Genomic DNA, 12,316 nt, shown 5'->3' with positions numbered 1-12,316 from the left:
TTTCTTTACATGGAAAATGCCGGAGGTAGGTTTGTTTTGGACTTTGGTGTTTATTCTGTTCTCTTCCCCCCCCCCCCCACTAGTTTGGATGTCACGGCCATCATTCATCAGAGAGCGAAAAAGGATTAGAGATTGTAGTGGGTCGTGAATGCCTAGGAGGTCCAGGGCCTTAAAATCCAGAGATCAAGCCTGCGGGCTAATTGGATTGTGAGCGACACTATTGGGCTTGAATCTCTTGCTACCAAAATTAATAGGTTATTTAGTATAACAATTGATTTTTAAAATATTTTTTAAATTAACTTAAAAAATATTTTTATATTTATATTTTTCTCTAGAGCAAGTAAAATATACATGGTTGTCTTGACGATCAATAATGATATGAAAAAAAATACCATGATAAAGATTTGAGCAATTTTTAGTGCGTTGGTCAATTTCTATAAAAATCATTGATTTTCATGCAAGACCTTTTACATAAATGGATGGTTTTGGAGCTGAAATATTCAAAAACATGAGATCTGGGTTTAGATCATTTTGTCTTGTAGAGGTAAAAAAATAATAATATGAATAATATCTTTAGATTTTATTTAATATTTTTATAAATTTTTGGGTCGAATTGGTTTTTTTATATGGTATCAAAACTTTAATAACCAAGCGATTATAAATTTAATCTTGTCATTTTTATTTATTTAATAAAAATTAAATATAAAATAGTATAAGCCTATTTGTATAAATAAAGCAATTGTTATAAAGTATATATACAATCATGATGTAAAGTATGAGATGGAATATAATCGTACAACGAAATTAACTTGCATCATCCTTACATATCTCGGAGAACATTATTATTATTATCATCAAATTATAATGTTAATTAAAGGAACTAAAATTTATATATCTCATCATGGTCTTCTAGAATGAGGAATTTGTTATGGACTTTCAAAGCGGATCGATTGAAGAGGTTAGGTGAGATTATCGAGTGTTAATCTAAGATGAAAGGGTGAGGTCTCTATATGCTCCTATGAATACGTAGGCGGGGCAGGTTCCTCCACTACCATATTCGCCATGATACTAAGAGATATGCTTGATATTCCACAAAATATAAAAGATAGCAATATATAATAAAGTTTTAATAAAGACATAATAAAAGGGGTTTTGTCACCTGTGACGACCATCTCTCCATCTGTTTTTTTTTTTCATAAATAATACATATCATAGTCAAAGCCGGGACAAATAGGGTGATCAAGCACTCTATTTTTCTTATTATTACTAATATATATATATATATATATATATATATATATATATATATATATATATATATATATATATATGGTTAAGATCAAGTACTTCCATTTTCAATCAATAAGTCAAGAAAATAAACGAATCTCGAAAAGTGGTCAGTCAATTTGAAAATTTCAGTTCAAAAAGGCAACTGGTCGACCTCTAATTAAAAAACTTCCATGCATTAAGAACTTTAAGTAGAAAATCAATTAACTAATCTATATTTATTTATGCACTAATTAAATAAACAGTATTAAAACCGTACACAACGCATGCTTCAAGTTGCAAATTCTTAGCAGAACCCACGAGCCTCTGTCTCCGTATGAGACCAAACCCAAAAAAAAATAGAAAAAGTAATCTTCTTAAGCAACCCTTTACGTACGACACTCTATTATTATTAATTAATATAAAAAGATTAGCCGGGAGGAAATGTATCTTTGTCGTTGATGATAAGAAATAAAAAAAAGATCCAAGATCAGCAAATAATTATTAATTAATACTATCAAATTAAGAGTATGCTAACTGGTGGGGTCAAAATCTACTGATCATATCGCCTTGTTTGCTTTAAACTAACTTAACGACCACTAAACATGTCTCAGTGCACGTGGGACCGAAAGGCTTCCAAGTTCCAAGCTTAGGTTTTATTACTGCTCCACATGCATCTCAGAGGCGACGGCAAGCCATGCCGGTGGATGCATGCATTCCAGCTTGAAGATTCCTTCCTTACGGCATGGATTGAACTGTATGCTACTATATATATATATATAAACACACACAGTTAGGCTTAATTTAGTCAAGTAATACTGAAATCTTGACAATTGGGATGTGCTTGTATTCCCACCCTAGACTATAAAGGAAGTACGGTGATCAGTAGCTAGATGATTATTCTACTTTGCAGTGCTTCCCACACCTTGAAACTCTTTTTTGATGATTTTTAAACCGAATATTTTCTCTTTTGCCGTCCATGTACATTATACAGGCCTTTATGAACTCACGAGGGAGGAGAGCTAAATGGGAATGGCTTTACAGTACTTACATGAACCATTCCTTTAAATTTAAATGTCTAAAAGTATTTCTTAATATCAAATAAAAGCAGAAAGCATATTAAGAAATACAATATGATCACCGATATATATATAATTTGAATTTTAGGTTGAGTGGTTGTTCAAGCAACAATATTAAGATCAAGGATGGGTAGATAGCAGCCAAAGGGATGCCATATCTTATTTCCGATTCACTGGAATATAAATGCACGGGGTCTCAATCTTTGATTCCTGGGTTCAAATCCTATTAGAACGAGAGCATAAGATTTTATTGGATGGAAATGCAGCCAAGTAGCGCAAAAGCTGATAAGATCCCAATGAAGTATGCAAATCGAATCTGAAGTGATGTGATAGTATAAATGCTCGATAAATTTCTTGGCATCAAATTAACAGAATAACAACATGCATCGTGAGAACATGAAAGAAGTGGTGATTCGGAAGCTTACCAAAAAAGTTGTTGGTTATGGTGTTTTTGTTTTATAATATTGAAAAGAGAAAGAAGATGTCTAGGGCTTTATGCCCTCTTTCTAGCGAGAAAGAAAAATGAAAAAAGAGAGAACGAAGATACATTTATCAAAAAAGATGCAGGAAACAAATGCTGAAAAAAGAACTATGCTCGTTGACCTATTTACAATTCAATCTAGTTATAGTTTAAATCTCGATATCAAGGCATATTGATTTCCATCGTCGTCAGCTGCCTCTTTCCATCAGTTAAGTTGATATAACTTCACACAAGCCCTCCAGCTTTCTTTCTTCATAATTGAAACATAATCTCTTGATTTTAAATAACTGACCAGATTGATTGATATTATTTCATTCTTCAAATGGACTTTATTGATCCCATCTCCATGCTAAGTCTGCACAGTTCTGAAGGCATGCATATTCAAAGCATGAAATTAAGGACTTGTTTCAGTGATCTTGTTCATCTTCTTATTGGCAATACCCTTCCTTAATTCAAAATCTCAAATTTAGCTTAATATATGTAGAATGGATCCACAATCTAATAATAGACTTTTGGGTTGAAAGTGTCAATTCATACATATAGACTTTCGTGTACGTACACCCATAATTAAAGAGACCATATGAAATCCAAACTTAATCATCAAATTTAGTAATTAAAAAAAAAAGAGTTGAGTAGCTTATATGTAGAATGGATCTCCAATGAAAGTTTGCTAAAATTTATTTTTTTGCATAAAATTATATATGTTTTTAGAATTATAATTTTAAAAATAAATTTTAAAAAATAAATAAAAATATTATTTTAATAAATTTTTTAATAAAAATATTTTAAAAAGTAAGTCTAACCACACTTCCAAAATTAACTTGTAAAAAGAAGTGTTAATTCATATATATAAACTCTTATGGACGCGCCCATAAAGAGACCATATGGTTTAGTTAGATATGAGTGGGTACGATGAATGTTTGCAGAGCCAATAACGACCACTGGATAGAAACAGAAAGAATATGAAGACAACATGAATTAAATTTCATGGTTCTTGCTCCATGATAAGTTGAAGAGTCAATTGGACTCTTTGATGAACACTAGTGTTGATGGCTCATACGCGACTCCTGGCTTAGGATTAGAGCAATTAAGTAGACATGGACTCCTAATTAGGAGCAGATTCTTGAAATAGCGGATACCTGGATTGTGATTATCACATTAAAAAGATGAAAGCTAGCTTCCATTGAAGGGAGAGTTATGTTGAATGAGATACATATAGAGAGAGATTGTCGAGATATGTACACATGAGTGGAGTCCTACGTACATTGATTAAGAATGAAAAAACTGGGATCCTTGTATGAATGGATTGGCTTATAATCTAATAATCTAGGTTTCTAGACTGAATTACTGCCTCCAAAAACGCATACGGACTGCCCAGTGCACATCTCTACGATCAATTAGCTTGGACCTTAGCTCTCCGATCGGTTAGCTTGTAAGAGTACGAGTACAATGATCCCTATATTAATGATGGAACGTATATTTTCAATATTTCTTGAAATGTCTGGATTACCTTGTACACCCACGCATTGCATGTATGTTCACACACACGCACGCACGCTGGGAATAGCATATGTATATTCACGTAGGGCCGTAAGCTTTAATTAGATCCTGAATAGTAACGATTCTCTCGGTGATTCAACCTTGTCATAATCCTCGCATATCATCCTAAAGGTGCCAACATATATACTGATAAGAAGGTTATTTCAGCTATTTGAAAAGATATAACTAATAGGAGTAATTAATTAATTAGCTAGATTACTTTTAAGAAATTATTCAGATTAAGAGAGACTGAATGCTTAATTAATTGGGAACAACTTAATATATGTACATTCAATTCAGGGAAAATAAATAATCAGAAATGATCAACAACTTGTCCTTCTGCCCACCATCAAGACTTCAACCCCAAGCAACTGGCGCCATCGTTGGTTGAGTAAGAACAAGAGTTAGAAGTTCAATTGTTGACGGAGTGACCAACTCCCGGACTGTGACCTGGTTCTGTGGGTCGAAAATCATCAACATACTTGACCTTACTTGTTTGCTCTTGACCAGCTGCCAGGCCGTGATTACCATTTTCTGGCACATTCTGAGAGTTATCATTATTTGTTGAGCATTTCTTGCACAACTCAACAGACTTTAAAGGCCTTCCCTCCACATGAACAACTTCATGACACAAAATCAAGAAAAAAAGAACAATACAAGCACCCGTAATCACTCTAGTGGTGGCCATAATGAAGAGAGGTTTTAAAGTCAGGCTAGGTAAGAAATTGAGGGCAGGGAGAGGAGACTGTATGTTATGATCTGCTTCCTCTACTGTGATATTTAAGTGTTAAGAAAGTCGACCTAACCTCTTCCTACACTGTGGTGCTATTTATATGCTAGGGTTGCAACTTGATTAAGGTTTCAGGACATAAGCATGTGAGGGGTCCTCACAAGTGGGAAGATTCCATCAAATTTTTGTTGAAGAAAAACAGGAGCATGAGAAAAAAGAAACATTGGACGGTTTAAATCAACGGTTTAAGCCCTACCTCTCGTGATTGGAAAAAAGGTTCGAACCATCCAAGCTATGGTTAGTTGTCTATATTCTTCTTGCCTCCTGGCCCAAGCAGTACATGTGTCATCATTTTTACTTTGTTCATTTACAGCACCAGTTTTTTTACTCTGTTCACTAGAGATTTTACTGAAGCTAAACTGGATGTGTACTTGTATTTCGTTTTTAAATCACCACCAGTATACATACTTCAAAGATTTGAACATATATAGGACTCTTGAAATTTATGCTTGAAATTTGAAACTGTTGACCTTACCTTTGCCCAAAGTACACAATATACAATAAGATCCTCCCACTTCAATCTTTAATTATTCTAACTACATATAAAATTAACTCTTGATCTTCTCCAACATCCCTTACCTTTCAAAAACTCAAAGGTTGCACTAGGGTTTTTTATTTTTATTTTAAAAAAACCCAGAAAGGCGTGTACTTTCCATCTCCCACCACTGCCATGCAACTGCACCCACTAGCCTTCCCATTACCTCGTGGATCATGATTGCACTGTTTATTAATTTGGACGGTTACAACCAAAAAGGCGTGCACTAGGGTTTAAGCCCCCCTTTTTTTTGTGAAGTAAAAAGATCAACCTTCAAAAAGCTTGCGACATTGATCATTAGCCACCAAAAGAAATCAAAAGATTCCCTTGCGGTTAATGGCAAAATTGAACAAAATAATCAAAAGGATGTCTAGCTGGGTTTGGGGATGTTTTAATATTTTGTCCTTGAAAAAACAAGAACACAAATTCCCAGACCAAAAGTAGTGGAGCCCCTTTTAGTCACTTATGTCCATTCTTATTGGAACTTAATATATTTATGTTTCTGACATATTTTTGACTCTGGTGTTTTTGCAAAGATCCTATTGTCTTTCTTAGATAATTTTACTCACTTCGTCAATGAGCTTCGGAGCTATCTCGACATTTTTTTCAATGAAAGACGAGGAATTTATTTATAAACTGATGTAGTTACGAGCAGAGTGGTTAAACGGGAGAAGATGAGTATCAAGAGATAAGCTATAAAACATTCAAAATAAAATAAAAATCAGGCAAACTAAACTAATCGCCCTGTTTGCTTAATAAAAGCAAACAAGTTAAAATATAAATATATAAAAGAAGATTATAGCCACACAACCAGCTCATCTTCTCTATGAACTCCCAGCTGTCAAATGATTCATTACATGATTACTATTTCTAAAAAAATATGTAAATTTTACAAGAAAAAACCTAAGACAAATATTGGAGATCTCATTGAACACACCTTGTAACCGCCGCGGCCTCATGTCATTGCTGCCTACGTACAAGAGTAATTGCATTATACGTGTGATAACTTAATTTTTATTATCTTTTTAAAATTTTAAAAAATATATTTTTGACACATTTACATCATTTCTGTCATATTTAATATCTTTTTAAAAGATTTTAAAATCCAAAAAAAACTGTTTTCAATACGCTCAACTATTAACGCGTTTATTTAAAAATATTTGTTTAATTTTTGTTATTGAGTTGATGCTGACATTATCTTATTAAAAAAATTAAAATTCAAAAAAATAAAAAAATAAGAAAAATAAAAAAGGGTGAAAAATAGGCAGAGGGACGAAAGACACAAATTAAGAAAATAAAGGATCAATATGAATTTAAATTGTTTAAGGACCAAGTAGTTAGAAGAAAGAGATAAAATTACATTGCTTATAAATAATAATAAAAAAGTAGGACAAGAGGGGGGGGGGGGCATAAAAAATAATAACCTAAGAAGGGCAAAAAAAAAAGAAAAAGAAAAAAAATACTAATAAAAAAAGGGAGACTCTTTATATATATATAAAATCCCTAGCCTCTTTTTTTCTTATAAAAAAGCAACACCATCATAATTCTCATAGATAAAAAGAATATGCACACATTTATATCCATTCTAAAAAAAACCAACCTCTCACCTCCTACAAATCACAATACACACACCTACAGTAACCTAAATTTGTAGCTTTATTTCTCTATATTTTTCTAAACAAAAAGCCACAAGATCAAGAATGACCCTTGCCATCTCTCTCTAATCTTTTCATTGTAAAAAACCAAAACCCACATAAAAGACCAAAACCCACATAAAACTCCATTTTCATCTTCCCTAAACTTTTTTCTTTTCCACCGTAACCACCACTACCACCAAACTCTATAACTGATTGGCCATCTATAGTCACAATATCAACGATGTTGTGAATAAATCCCCACACCTCTCTCTCATTTTTTTTCTCAAATCAAACTAGTCCATAGGCCCCTTTTCTTCTCTCTTTAACAACACTTCCAGCCACAAGCATAATCCATAAGTACTGGCAACACCGTCAACAACCATCGAACTAACTACAAAATAGCCATCACCTGCAGCACCTTTCCTTTTTATCTGGTTATTATTGTCTCCTTTTTCTCTTCTTTAAAGAACTCAATTATTTCTCTTTTATCCCTTTGAAGATAACTGCTAATAGCACCTCAATGGTGACAATAGTCGTATCCTAAACCACTAAGCTTGCCTCCATCCTTTAGAATAGTGATTGGTGGTGGTGAAAACTAGTAGACAAAGACTGAGAAGAAAAAAGAGAGAGGATTGGACCTTCAACTAAGTAGATCTTGTTTTTTTGATGTCTGTTTGCCTTACTGCCAATCCAAAAGTGAAAAGAAGATAAAGGAGAGCTTCAAATCCACCAGCTCACTCTTCTTCAGTGATGACGATGCGTGAATCCATGCATCGACAATGATGGTAGCGCGTGTTATATACGTTGCCAATGTTATAAAAGGCCTTTTAATGTGATTTCAGTAGATCTCGAACACACCAACCACTTTGAAAGGTCGATCTATAACCTCAAATAGTTTTTTAACAAATAGTTAAAATATTATGAAATTTGGGGTAAAATAACCTAAGAAGGGCGGCTATCTAAAAAAATAACCTAAAGGGGGGGGCTATCCAAAAAAATAACCTAAGAAGGGCAAAAAAGAATATGAAAGCCAAAAATGGTAATAAAAAAGGGAGACCTTTTATCCCCCCCCCTCTCTCTCTCTCTCTATATATATATATATATATATATATATATATATAAGAAAAAGCAACACCGTCAATTCTTATAGATAAAAAGAATATGCACACATTTATCCTCATTCTAAAAAAACCAACCTCTCGCCTCTTACAAATCACAATACACACACCCATAATAACCCAAATTCGTAGATTAATCTCTTTATATTTTTCTAAACAAAAAGCCACAAGATAAAAAATGACCCCTGCCATCCCTATCCTAATCTTTTCATTGTAAATGACCAAAACCCAAATAAAACTCCATTTTCATCTTCCCTAAACTTTTTTCTTTTCCACCATAACCACAACCACCACCAAACTCCATCACTCAGTGGCCATCCATAGTCACAATATCAATGATGTTGTGAATAACTCCCCACACCTCTCTCCCATTTTTTTTCAAATCAAACTAGTCCATAGGCCCCTTTTCTTCTCTCTTTAACAACACTTCCAACCACAAGCACAATCTGTAAGTATTGGCAACACCGTCGACAACCACTAGACTAACGACAATAATAGCCATCACCTGCGGTGCCTTTCCTTTATGTCTAGTTATTGTTGTCTCTTTTTCTCTTCTTTAAAGAACTCAATTATCTCTCTTATATCCCTTTGTATATAACTGCTAATAGCGCCTCCATGGTGACAATAGTCGTATCATAAACCACTAAGCTTGCTTCCATCCTCTAGAATAGTGATTGGTGGTGGTGAAAACTAGTAGACAGAGAATGAGAAGAAAAAAGAGAGAGGACTAGACCTTCAACTAAGTAGATCTTGTTTTTTTGATGTTTGTTTGCCTTACTTCCAATCCAAAAATGAAAAGAAGATAAAGGAGAGCTTTAGATGCACTAGCTCACTCTTTTTCAGCAACGACGACGCGTGAGTTGCTGACGCGTGAATCCATGCATCGACAATGATGGTAGCGCGTGGTACATGCATTGCCACTGTTACAACAAGCCTTTCAACAAGTGTCGCACCCTCGCGGCGGAGCGCGGCGTCTCGACGATCCTAGATTGATTTCAGGGTCATTGTTTATTTTGTAAAAGGGAGTCGTCACTTAGTATTATGGTCACTAGGAAACCTAACTGGTCTTTCATAGATTCTAAAGCAAGGGACTGGTTGCATAAAGGGAAGGTATTAGCACCCCTAGTACGCCCTACCTAAGGTAAGCTGCTTGGTGTTTGGTTTGTCTTATAATTGCTATGGTGTTGGTGTTTTCTAATTCCATCAGTTTTTCTAAGTTTGATTCTAACTAAATTTATTAAGATAAAAATCCAAGGAGATTCCATGTGCTTTAAAAGCTCATTTTCCCTTGGTATTTCAAGAGTTTGCGACTTGTAAATCGCAAGGAGAAGGGATAAAATTTAGAAATCTAGGGCGCTTTACAAGCCTATTTTTGCCCTAGTGTTTTATACTCTCACGGCTCGTAAACCGTGGAGTAAAAAATTAAAATGTTCTTGATTATAATTAAGGCTTCTTTCAAGGATATGTGCGGATTTATTATTCCTAGAAAATTATTTTGGATATTTACCACTCTGGGTTTCTTTATCCAAACATTAACAGTGAATAATAACAAATTATTCCCAATAATATTTTGGATATTCATCCTTTAAGGATTTTTTTATCCAAACATTAACGGTGAATAATAGATGAATTTCTCCCAGAATAAGATTTTATATTTTTTAGAATATTGGCCAATACCCTTTGGAGTTTTACAAACATGTTGTAAAATTCAGAAATGAAAGAAAACAATATTTTTTTGTTGTGTTTAAGAAATCCATGCGAAAAGACATTTTCAAAACTTCTAATATTTTTTGTATATAAAAAAATATTCAAAATATGTTAGGGTATTAGCTGTATGCAGCACACAAGAAAACAAATTTGATATATATGTATATTTGTCACATTGCATAAAAAAAAAACAGGTATTCTAACACAAGACTAATATTTTTACAACAAAACAAATTCAGACCTTCAAATAAATATGCCAAAAAAAATCATAAATCACTTTCTCTTTCTTTTATTTTTTTTAAGGAAAAAAAAACAAAAATAGGGGGTTCTGGCCGGGTCACTTGCCTAAGCAAGTGACCCGGCTGGACACAAAAGGGGTGCAGCTCTCTTCTGTGAATGGAGATCTACTGTTCAAGTGAATTAATTCACTTGAACAGTACAGACACATATATTACAAAGAAAAAGACCACGCTAAAGTGCAAATACAAAGCAAAAGAAAGCATGCAACAGGTGAATAGAAAACCAACCTGGAGATAGGGAAACTGCAGTGGTGTTGGAAGAGTGATGGTTGCTCGGTCTGCGTCTGTCCTTCTTCTTATGTTCTGTGTTTGGGTCTGCTTACTGCTTCCTTCTTTACTCTGCACCTCCATCACTTTCTCTACTGATTCCTAACTTTCTTTTCCCGTTTTTGTAGTTTTTATTTGCAGAAAAAAATGGAGCAAAGGCGTCTTTCTTGTTTTTCTTTTGCTGTCTCTTTCCTTTTATCTATTCTCTTCTCTCTCTTCTTCTTTCTTTTTTTTAGGTCATTATAAGGGCTTATATATAGTCTAAATATGTCTCTATTTAGGAAGGATTCAATGCATTAATCCTAGGACGCAAATCCCTACTGATTTGCAGTAAAAAAAATGCAAAAGGAAACTGTAATATTCTGATTTTATGTTGATGCTTTACGTCTAATTTCTTTCTAGTTTTAGAGGATGATGTGACTCTTTTCTTTCCTTCCATAGGGCCAGCTGCTCCCTTTGAAATGAGGCAACAAAAACGTGGTCTTCAGCTCCAAAAATCAGGCGTGATAAAAAAGGAAAACAACAGAGAAAAAAGAAAAGAAATCAGATGGAGGGTGTAGCTGCAAAGTCTTATTTTCCTTATTCGGTGTGGTAAAAATCCTGTCATTTATGATGATCCAGCCCCCTCTCCAGCTTTTAATATTCTTCTTCAATTCAATCCCTCATTTTAACACTTTTCGATTCAGTCCTTGGTCCAAAAAAAATCCTTTGAATCAGTCCCGCGAACTTGGGCTATATCCTTCCCGCGACAAACTTTTCTGCCTTCACGTTAGATATTCAAATGGGAATATCTTGAGCTTCTGATATCTAAATCAAGTGATTCAAAAGCCCAGATTCATCTATGCATCTAGGACTATAACTTTGATGAAGGAGTTGAAGTGAGATAAAATCTTTTTACAAAACAGAATCTAGCAGTAATTTGGTTGGTCAAAAGGGATATCCAAGTCTAACTCAAAAACTGACGAATGCCGAGAATCCTGATATGACTGAGAGTATGAACTAAGAACAAAAAATCACAAAAACTAGGCCAAAATTAGAGAGTTTTTTTTAGTGCAGACTCGGGTCAATATCCTTCTTTCGACAAAATTCTTTGCCTTCATATTAGATATTCAAATGGGAACATCTTGAGCCTCTGATATTGAAATCAAGTGATTCAAAAACTCAAATTCATCTACACATCTAGTACTATAACTTTGATGAAGGAGTCGAAGTGAGATAAAATCTTTTTACAGAACAAAAACTGACAGTAATTTGGTTGGTCAAAAGGGATCTCCACGTCTAACTCAAAAACTGACGAATGCCGAGAATTCTGATATGACTGAGAGTATGAACTAAGCATAAAAATCATGAAAACTAGGCCAAAATTAGAGAGTTTTTTTTAGTGCAGATTCGAGTCAATATCCTTCTCATGGCATAATTCTCTACCTTCACGTTAGATATTCAAACGGGAACATCTTGAGCCTCTGATATCGAAATCAAGTGATTCAAAAACTCAAAATCATCTACGCATCTAGGACTACAACTTTGATGAAGGAGTCGAAGTGAGATAAAATCATTTTAGAGAACAGAATCTAGCAATAATCTAGTTGGTAAAAAAG

This window comes from Populus nigra, chromosome 14, assembly GCF_951802175.1.
Source record: "Populus nigra chromosome 14, ddPopNigr1.1, whole genome shotgun sequence".
Classification (NCBI taxonomy): Eukaryota; Viridiplantae; Streptophyta; class Magnoliopsida; order Malpighiales; family Salicaceae; genus Populus; species Populus nigra.
The sequence above is the reverse complement of the archived record's forward strand: the minus strand, read 5'-3'. Positions refer to the sequence as shown.